Genomic DNA, 8,768 nt, shown 5'->3' on the forward strand with positions numbered 1-8,768 from the left:
CATGAGGGTTTGGTTCCCTTTTCTCCACATCCTCACCACCTGTTGTTGATTTATTGATGATAGCCATTCTGACAGGGATGAAGTGGTATTTCATGGTGGTTTTAATTTGCATTTCTCTGATTATTAGTGACATTGAGCATCTACTCATAGACTGTTGGCCATCTTTATGTCCTGTTTGAAAATGTGTCTATTCAGGTTCTCTGCCCATTTTAAAATTGGATTTTTTTTGTAGGGTTCTTTTGTGTTGAGTTGTGTAAGTTCTTTATAAATTTTGGATATTAAGTTCTTATCAGTTGAATGGTGAATATCTTCTCCCATTCAGGAGGTAGTCTTTTCATTTTGTTGATGGTTTCCTTTGCTGTGCAAAAAATGTTTTAGTTAGATACAGTCTTGTTTGTTTATCTTTATTTTTTGTTTCCCTTGCCTGAGGAGACATTTCAGAAAATATATTGCTAAGAGAAATGTCTGAGATTTTACCGCCATGTTTTCTTCTAAGAGTTTTATGGTTTTGAGTCTTGCATTTAATTCTTTAATCCCCTTTAAGTTTATTCTTTTGTATTGTGTAAGAAGGTGGTCTAATTTTATTTTTTGCATGTATCTGTCCAATTTTCTCAACACCATTTATTGATTATACTGTCTTAACCCCATTGTATATTCTTGCTTCTTTTGTCAAATATTAATTGACCATGTAGGTGCAGTTTTATTACTGGGCTCTCTATTCTGTTGCATTGATTTATGTCTGTTTTCATGCCAGTACCATGCTATTTGATTACTACAACATTACAGTGTAATTTGATCAGGTAACATGATACCTCTGACTTTGTTCTTTTTTCTCAAGGTTGTTGTAGCTATTCTGGGTCTTTTGTGGTTCCATATAAATTTTTTGATTATTTGTTTTAGTTCTGTGAAATACATCATTGGTATTTTGAAGGGAATTACAGTGAATCTCTAGATCACCTTGGGTAGTATGGGTATTTTAATGATGTTAATTCTTTCTATCCTTGAGAATGATATATGCTTCCATTTATTTGTATCTTATTTAATTTCTCTCTTTAGTGTCTTATTATTTTCCAAGTACAAGTATTTTACCTCCTTGGTTAAATTTATTCTTAGGTATTTTATTTATTTTGTGATGCAATTATAAATGGGATTATTTTCTTACTATCCTTTTTTGATAGTTCATTATTGTTATATAAACATGCAACTGATTTCTAAATATTTATTTTGTATCCTGCTACTTTACTAAATTCATTTATCGGTTCTATAATTTTATGGTGGAATATTTAGTATCATTTCATCTGTAAATAATGACAGTTTTACTTCTTCCTTTACAATTAAGATGCTTTTTATTTCTTCTTGTCTGATTGCTGTGGCTAGGAATTCCAGAACTATATTGAATAAGAGAGGTCAAAGTGGATATCCCTGTCTTGTTCCTGATCTTAAGAAAAATGATTTTAACTTCTCCCTGTTGTGTACTTGGTCTGCTCAGATTTTCTATTTCTCCTTGATTCAGTTTTATACTATTGTATATTTCTAGGAATTTATCCATTTCTTTCAGATTATCCAATTTGCCAACATATAGTTGTTTATAATATTTTCTTATAATATAGGAAGTTTGTTTTAAGGTCACTATGACCTTGAAGCAAGCTGGAGAATAAGCACTCTTTACATCACTGCTGAGAAACCACAAAGTGTTCTCCATCTCCATTTCAATGAGTTAACAAATTTCCACAAGAAATTTTGAAAAATATTGCATTTTATCATCATGAGGAAACAATTTAATTCAACAAATTTATTGAGTGCTAATTTTTGGACAGCTACACAAATGAATGGTAGGTTTACAATAATAAAAATGACATTTCTGCCTCAAATTGCTCACAATGTAGACAGACTCTTAAACAAGTAACCATAATGCAATGATAGGATGGATCTGACTAATTGTGAACAGATTACCGTATATCCCTGTGATCTTATTACCACTAATTCCTTGACCAGGAGTGATAAAGTGCAGGGGAGACTATCAGTCCCTGATTTACTATTTCAGATCTCCCCAGAACTATTTGTTACGCCACAATGTTGCTTGCATTTTGTATTTCCAGATCCCAGTCATATTAATAGCCTATAAATTTACCTCATCACTTTGTAGAGGTGCATGTAAACTCTGATCTCTAATTTATAGAATTAGGCTTTGCCTCCTAACTACCTCTGTTCCTGAACCCTCACCTCAACATCAACTTTGACCCCTATACCTATCTATCCTCAGTCATTGATCTTGTTCTCTTCTCCCCACCCCCATTCAAAAATCATTTACTGATGTCCTGCCATTTTTGAATCATTGTGGATTTCAGCAAGATGTAGCTAAAGTTAAAAATGGAAAAGCACTCTTAGGAGATGCATCCTGGGCTGTTTAACCCCATTAGTGAAAATTGCAAAGATAAACCAGGATCCTGAAAGAACTGCAGGTGGCAGTAGAGCAATAAGCATACTTTTTGGTCCTGGTGCTGAAGAAAACATAGAGGAGTTCTAGCTTCACTTCATTTTCTCTCACATGTGTATTATTTTCTCTTCATGTTTCCATTTCTTTTCTTTTTACCCCTAATTGAGGCATTTATCTTATCTCTCTGATTCTCTTTCTCCATGTCTTCCCAGTTGCTTTTGAAGGATATGTGTAAGCAGAGGTATTGCTAGTTGTTTTTTCCTATGTGTCAAGGAATAGTAAATCTGCCATTCTTTGCCTTTTCATCCATTTAAGACTTACTAAATAAATGGGCTTGGGGAATTAATACAACCAAGTATGTTCTCTTTCATCTTTAATTCAAAAATTGTAAAAATAATACTGTGTGAGTAAAATGAGCAAAAAAGTGATTTTAGGTAATTGCCTGTATTTTTAGCCAGTGGCTAGCATACTTAAATAACTTTCTCAGAAGTATCTAACCAACTGAGAATCAAATCTGCTCAGCTGCTTGTTTTTGTAAATAAAGTTTCATTGAAACATAAACACACTCATTTGTTTATCTATAGCTTATGCTTGCTTTTGCACAACAGCACCCATATGTAATAGTGCTGATTGAGGCAAAAGAGAAAAGAGAAAAGGTGGACTTGCAATGGCTCTTAAAACTTTTTTGGGAAGTGGCACATGTCACTTTCACTCATATTTTATTGACTAAGCAAGTCAGGGGACCAAATCTGGGGAAGGAAGTATATTCCTCCTGCAGGAACTTCTGTGAAGCAGAGGCCTGGTTAGGACAATCCAGAGAAAACTGACAGCAGTACAGTCTAGCACAGTGATTATTCAGCTTTTGTTAAGGGGTTGAATATAAAAATGAGAACTTCTGTAACAGAACCCATGCTCTTTCTCAATTGAAACAGAACTCACAGGCTGTTCAGTTTTGAGGGGCCCTTTTGAACCTGCTGCCAGAAGCATAACTCTCAATACCAGAGTTTGGTGAAAAGAAAAAGAATTATTTATTTAAAGGTTATACAGATTTAGATTATTGGTGGATTTCTGCAGTTAAATCTTTTAAAAACAAAACAAAACAAACAAACAAACAAAAAACCACCTACAGACATAGTTCTGCCTCCCCCTGCCAAATGAGGCTAGTTTTAGAAAAGGCAGAGATACAGTTTTTCTACTTCTGAGACACAATTCAGTTTTACCAGCAGCTCCCAATCATTCGAGCCTGACTGGGGAGATTTTGCCTGTGTTTCAGTGCCCTCCAGCTCTTAATGCAGAACCACGTGGAGTTTCCAGCTTCCTTGTAAACCGCATGGAGTTCTCCCTTCCCTTTCAAAGCCGCGTGGTACTCTCCTAGCCAAAATGCCTGCTGCCTTATTTTTAAATCTCTGACTGCATCCTGTGAAGTAGTGGGCAGGGTGACTAATGCAGCCACTTGTAGAATTTTATGTAGGGCGCATAAGCTTTGTGTCACCATCCTATGGTTAAAACCCCTCCCATCTCCTTGGAGACCCTGCTCTGTAACACTTCTACAAGGTCTCAGGACAGAAAAGCTAATCATTTTTGTCTTCTCTCCCCTTAAAGTGTATTGAACAGTAAGAATTGTACATTAAGTACAGTCTCAGAATTGTAGGTATTTTGGGGATGAAAAGAGACTCTTAGAGCTTGTGGATCCCTGGCAAGACACCCGCACCTTGCCCTTCCCCTCCTCAGCACTCACAGCCCCCCCCCTTTTTTGTGTAGAGAATCTCAGGAGTCATCTCACTTGTTCCCCTGTGTCCCAGTTCCAGTTTCCTGAGAAGGAGATATGAGCACAGGTTGTTCACCTGGAGAGTTCTCTTAGCGTCATCAGCTTGGGAGAGGGGCGAGGGAAGACAGCAGTCTGTGGCCCAGGCAGTGCAGCAGAGGCCTGCAAGATTCTGCAATGCTAGGGAGAGCTCTGAAGCTCCCGTGGTCTTTCTGAGTGAGTGAGGAGGTGGGCCAAGGGGCCAAGCATTCAGATCTGTGTTGACCAGTCACAGGATGGGGTGGGGTGAGCCCAGGAAGGGTGTGACATTGGGAAAGGGAGTTTTCTTTATTCTTGGGCAATCCTGGCGTGGTGCTCAGTTTAAAGTTGCCAGAACCAAAAATCCCAGCAGTTAGAGGCCAGAGCTTCAGTCCTGGAGAGTAGAATGGGGATTGGCGCAAAGCACCGCAGCATTTATCACATTCGGTCTACTTTGAGCTCCTTTAGAAGTGCAGAACTCAGGATGCTTAGGTCTTCCTTACTGCCTGGATTCTCATCTCTATTCAGCTGTAATATACCCTTTTCTGTTTCAATCACCAAGCCCTCCCCAATCCTGGAAATCCTAGACCCCCACCTCCTGAAGATTCCCAGACTTCTACTGTGCTTTTTGAAATTCACAGTCCATCACCATCACACTTCTCTATATTTGCAAATTCTTCTCTTATCCTTCCCTTCATCTTCTTGCTCTAAGTGAAACAGAGCTCTTCCCCAGCCGGCCTCTTTTTTATTTATTTTTATTAAAAAAAATTTTTTTTGCACAAAGCTCTATCCCCTTAGATGCAGATAGGTGTCTTCCTATTCCACACACTGTCACTTTCAGACCTTGCTCCTTCTCTCTCTAATACTCCTAGTTCTGAATCAGTCTCCTTTCATGAAGCATTGCCTCCACTCCCTCTTTTTGTTGCAGATCAGTGGGTCATTTCCACTGTTCCTTGAAGACCTTAGCTTCCTAAAGTCTTCCTAACACAAGTCCCGTCATTATTCCTGTGATATAAATATTCACATAGAGGATGCTTTTAACACATTGGCTTCCCAGTTTTTTACCTCCCCTCCTGGAGTGGCCTTGAGCCCCATCCATCATCACATTTCCCTTGTTCATAATCTTAACCTTGTTACAAATAATTATGTCTCACCCAAAGTTCCCATATTAAGCACCCCACTCTTCAGCCATCGTATTGATCTGTTCAACTCATTTCCTATGGGATTCCATGGACCCCTTTGGGACCTCAAGTTCCACTTTTCTCCGTCCTTCTGTACCCTGCTGAGAATCTGTGGTCCATGCTGCACACTAGCTCAGTTACATTGCTCCTCGGTTCTCCTCACCTGGCAAAAGGTCCAGCTTTTCATTCATTGCAGTTGGATAGGACTTGAGAAAACCATACTTGTTAAAATTATGGACTGAGTCAATTTGGGCTGCTAAAACAAAATACCACAGACTAGGTGACTTATAAACAACAGAAATTCATGTCTCACATTTCTGGAGGCTAGAAGCCTATGATCAAGGCACCAACATGGTCACTATCTGGTGAGATCCTTTTTCCTGGTTCATAGGTGGTGCCTTCTGATTGTATCCTCATGTGGCAGAAGGGGAGGGAGGGCTATAAGAGCCCTAATCCCATTTATGAAGCTTTTAACCTCATGACCTAAGTATTTCCCAAAGGCTTGAATTCCTAATACTATCACATTAGGTATTAGAATGTCAACATATGAATTTTGGGGGTGACACAGCCAGCCAGGATGAAGTCAGAGAGGTGGCTGTGGACCAGATCACACTGGGGCTTATAGGTCATTATAAAGACTTTTATTTTACTTTGAGAGATATGGGAAGCAATTGAAAGGGTTCATTTAACCAGAGGAGTGACATAATTCAACTTCTATTTTAAAAATGGCTCAGTCTGGTTGATCTGTGGAAAATAAATTGTAGAAAGGTATAATTGAACTTATATTTTAGATGGCTCAGTCTGGTTGTTCTGTGGAAAATAAACTATAGAAAGGTGAGAGTGGAAGCAGAAGAACAGTTAAGAGACCAATTCTATATATTCCAGAGGATAGAGTTGGAGTTGATAGGGAGTGATAGAGTTTGAAATGTTTTGAAAATAGGATCAACAAGATTTACTTATAGATTGGATGTGAGCTACAATAGGAGAAATAAGTCAAAAAGATTTCTAAGGTTTGGCACAAACAACTGGATGAATTCAGTTGGTATTTACTGAGATGAGGAAGAAATGGGGAGAAGTCATGGCTTATTTAGGGGAGGGGATAAAGTTCTGTTTTGGAAAACTTCAGGTAACATCCAAGTAGAAATGTAGGTTAGATATTGTGTCTGGGGTTCAGGGTAGGACTAGATGTATAACTTAATGATTCATTGGCATACAGATGGCATTTAAATCCAGCAGGCTGAGATCATCAAAGGAGTGGTAGGTAAAAAGATCCAAGAACCAAACCCTGGGACATTACAACAATAATAAGTTAGCAGGAAGAAGAGGATTCATCAGAGGCTGAGACTGAGTAGCCAGGATTGAAGGAGGAGAGTAAGAGTGTGTTGTTCAGAAACCAAGAGAAGAAATATTTCAAGAAGGAAACAAAGGTCAAATGTGTCAAACCCTTCTGATAAGTAAAATGAAGAAAATTGAACATTGGCTTTGACAATGTGGGGTCATATGTAACTTTGATGGGAGCAGAGAAATGATATAGTAGCTAGAGGAGAATGTGAGGAAAACAGAGCTATTTTAAGAAGGAAGCATGCATAAATGTTAATGGAAACGATTCAGTAGAGAGAGAAAAGTTCATAATGCAGAAGAAAGGGAGATACTTGCAGAATTGAAATGGCTGAGTATGCAGGAGGAAGTGAGATCTAATAACGGACAAGGATGAAATTTCTTGTTGTAAAAGGGAAGACAAGCCCCATGGCTGCAGGTTCAAAACGTTAGCAGATTTGTTGACAGGGATTTTATTTTTTCTCTTTGAAATAAGAAGCAATCATCTGATCTTGAGTAAGAGGTTTGGGAGGTTTGAGAAAGAGAAGGTATAACATAGTTGTTAGGAGAATAGACCCGATAAAAGTGCACAACAGGCAACATGAGGGTGAGCCTGTGGTTTATGGTCATGATCACAGAATGACCAGTGAGCATGATTGCGTTTTCCTCTAGGTACATTTAGTTGTACAAGTGCAGGTGAACAAGGGGTGGGGGGAGCAGAGAGAGGGAGAGATAAAGAGAGAGTCAGATTTGGTCAAGGTTGGAGTTTTTCAGGCAGTTATGACTAAAGGAGAGATGAAAAGGGAATTGAGGGTGTCTGCAAAGGAGTGCTTATAGTATTGACCAAGAAATTTGAGCTGAGTGTGAAGAAAAGTGAGGATTTGAGCAGGGGAAATAAACAATGAAAATGAGGTGCCAGTAGGCTCAAACATTGGTGGAGCTTGGGTATAAGAGGGAGTGAGATGATTAAGGAGAGTGCGATGCTTGAAACTGGGATTTTGGATGGGATGCACCTGTTGGTAATGACAGGGGACAAGGGTGTGACCATACAGAGGGGTGTGGCTCAGGTGAGATGTGGAACAATATCCTTGTTGAAGAGTTAAAGATTGGTGGGCTAACGAGTTGAATGTATTTCCTATTATATGAGGCATTGAAATGCCAAGGATTATGACAGAAGTAGTGTAGAGAGAAAGTGAGTTGGATTTAAAATAGTCACTGAATTAGAGGCAGTGACTGTGAGTTCTGTTGACAGCTACAAATTAGAGGTTGCAAGCATTTCTTAATACTAATTTTATGAGGTTGGCTATTTCATTCGATCAGTGTAGGTCTCAGTTTATTTTTCTAAAAATATGGAAGTCACCCTTTGTTCTAAATTCTATGATTTTAAAAGTGTATGTATTTTTCAATCTATTAAAACATTTTAAAAACTCCTCTGTTAGCCTACAAACAGTTGAACTATAAGTATTTCAAGTTTCTTGACATTATAAGGGTATCTATTTCAGACTGTAATTGATAATTTTACTAATTTACAGGATATTTTCTTTTTTATATTAAACTTATTCAGGTGACATTGATTAAGATCATATAGGTTTCAAGTGTACATTTCTATGAAACATAAGGATATTTTCTTATAAAAAGATAAAGTAGGGGCCTTTCTAGATTAAAAGAGGTGGAAGATCAGGGAGGGACCGGCAAAATTTAATTCTCCCAGGGGAATTTGGAATTAATGTGGTTGCAGGTTTTACCATTAATGAGGGAAAACTGCATGACTGTTTATGAATGAGCCGACAAAGAGTTTTTGCCATCAGAAGTCTAACTGAATGAACATTGTCACATATCAGAGAGGATCCCCTCACTCTTTCATTCGCCCTTAACCCTATGCCATTCTTCTACCAGGTACTTTTCTCATTGTGACATAGTAATTTAATTTCTTCTCTACTACCAACGTCTAGAATTGAAGTGCCACAATGGAAGGCTTGTTTCTTGTTCGTTCATCTTTGTGCCCATCTTCATGTGCAGGGCCTCATATACTAGCCACCTGATCAATATC

The sequence above is a fragment of the Furipterus horrens genome, unplaced genomic scaffold (assembly GCF_987537825.1).
Source record: "Furipterus horrens unplaced genomic scaffold, mFurHor1.1.pri manual_scaffold_2, whole genome shotgun sequence".
Lineage (NCBI taxonomy): Eukaryota > Metazoa > Chordata > Mammalia > Chiroptera > Furipteridae > Furipterus > Furipterus horrens.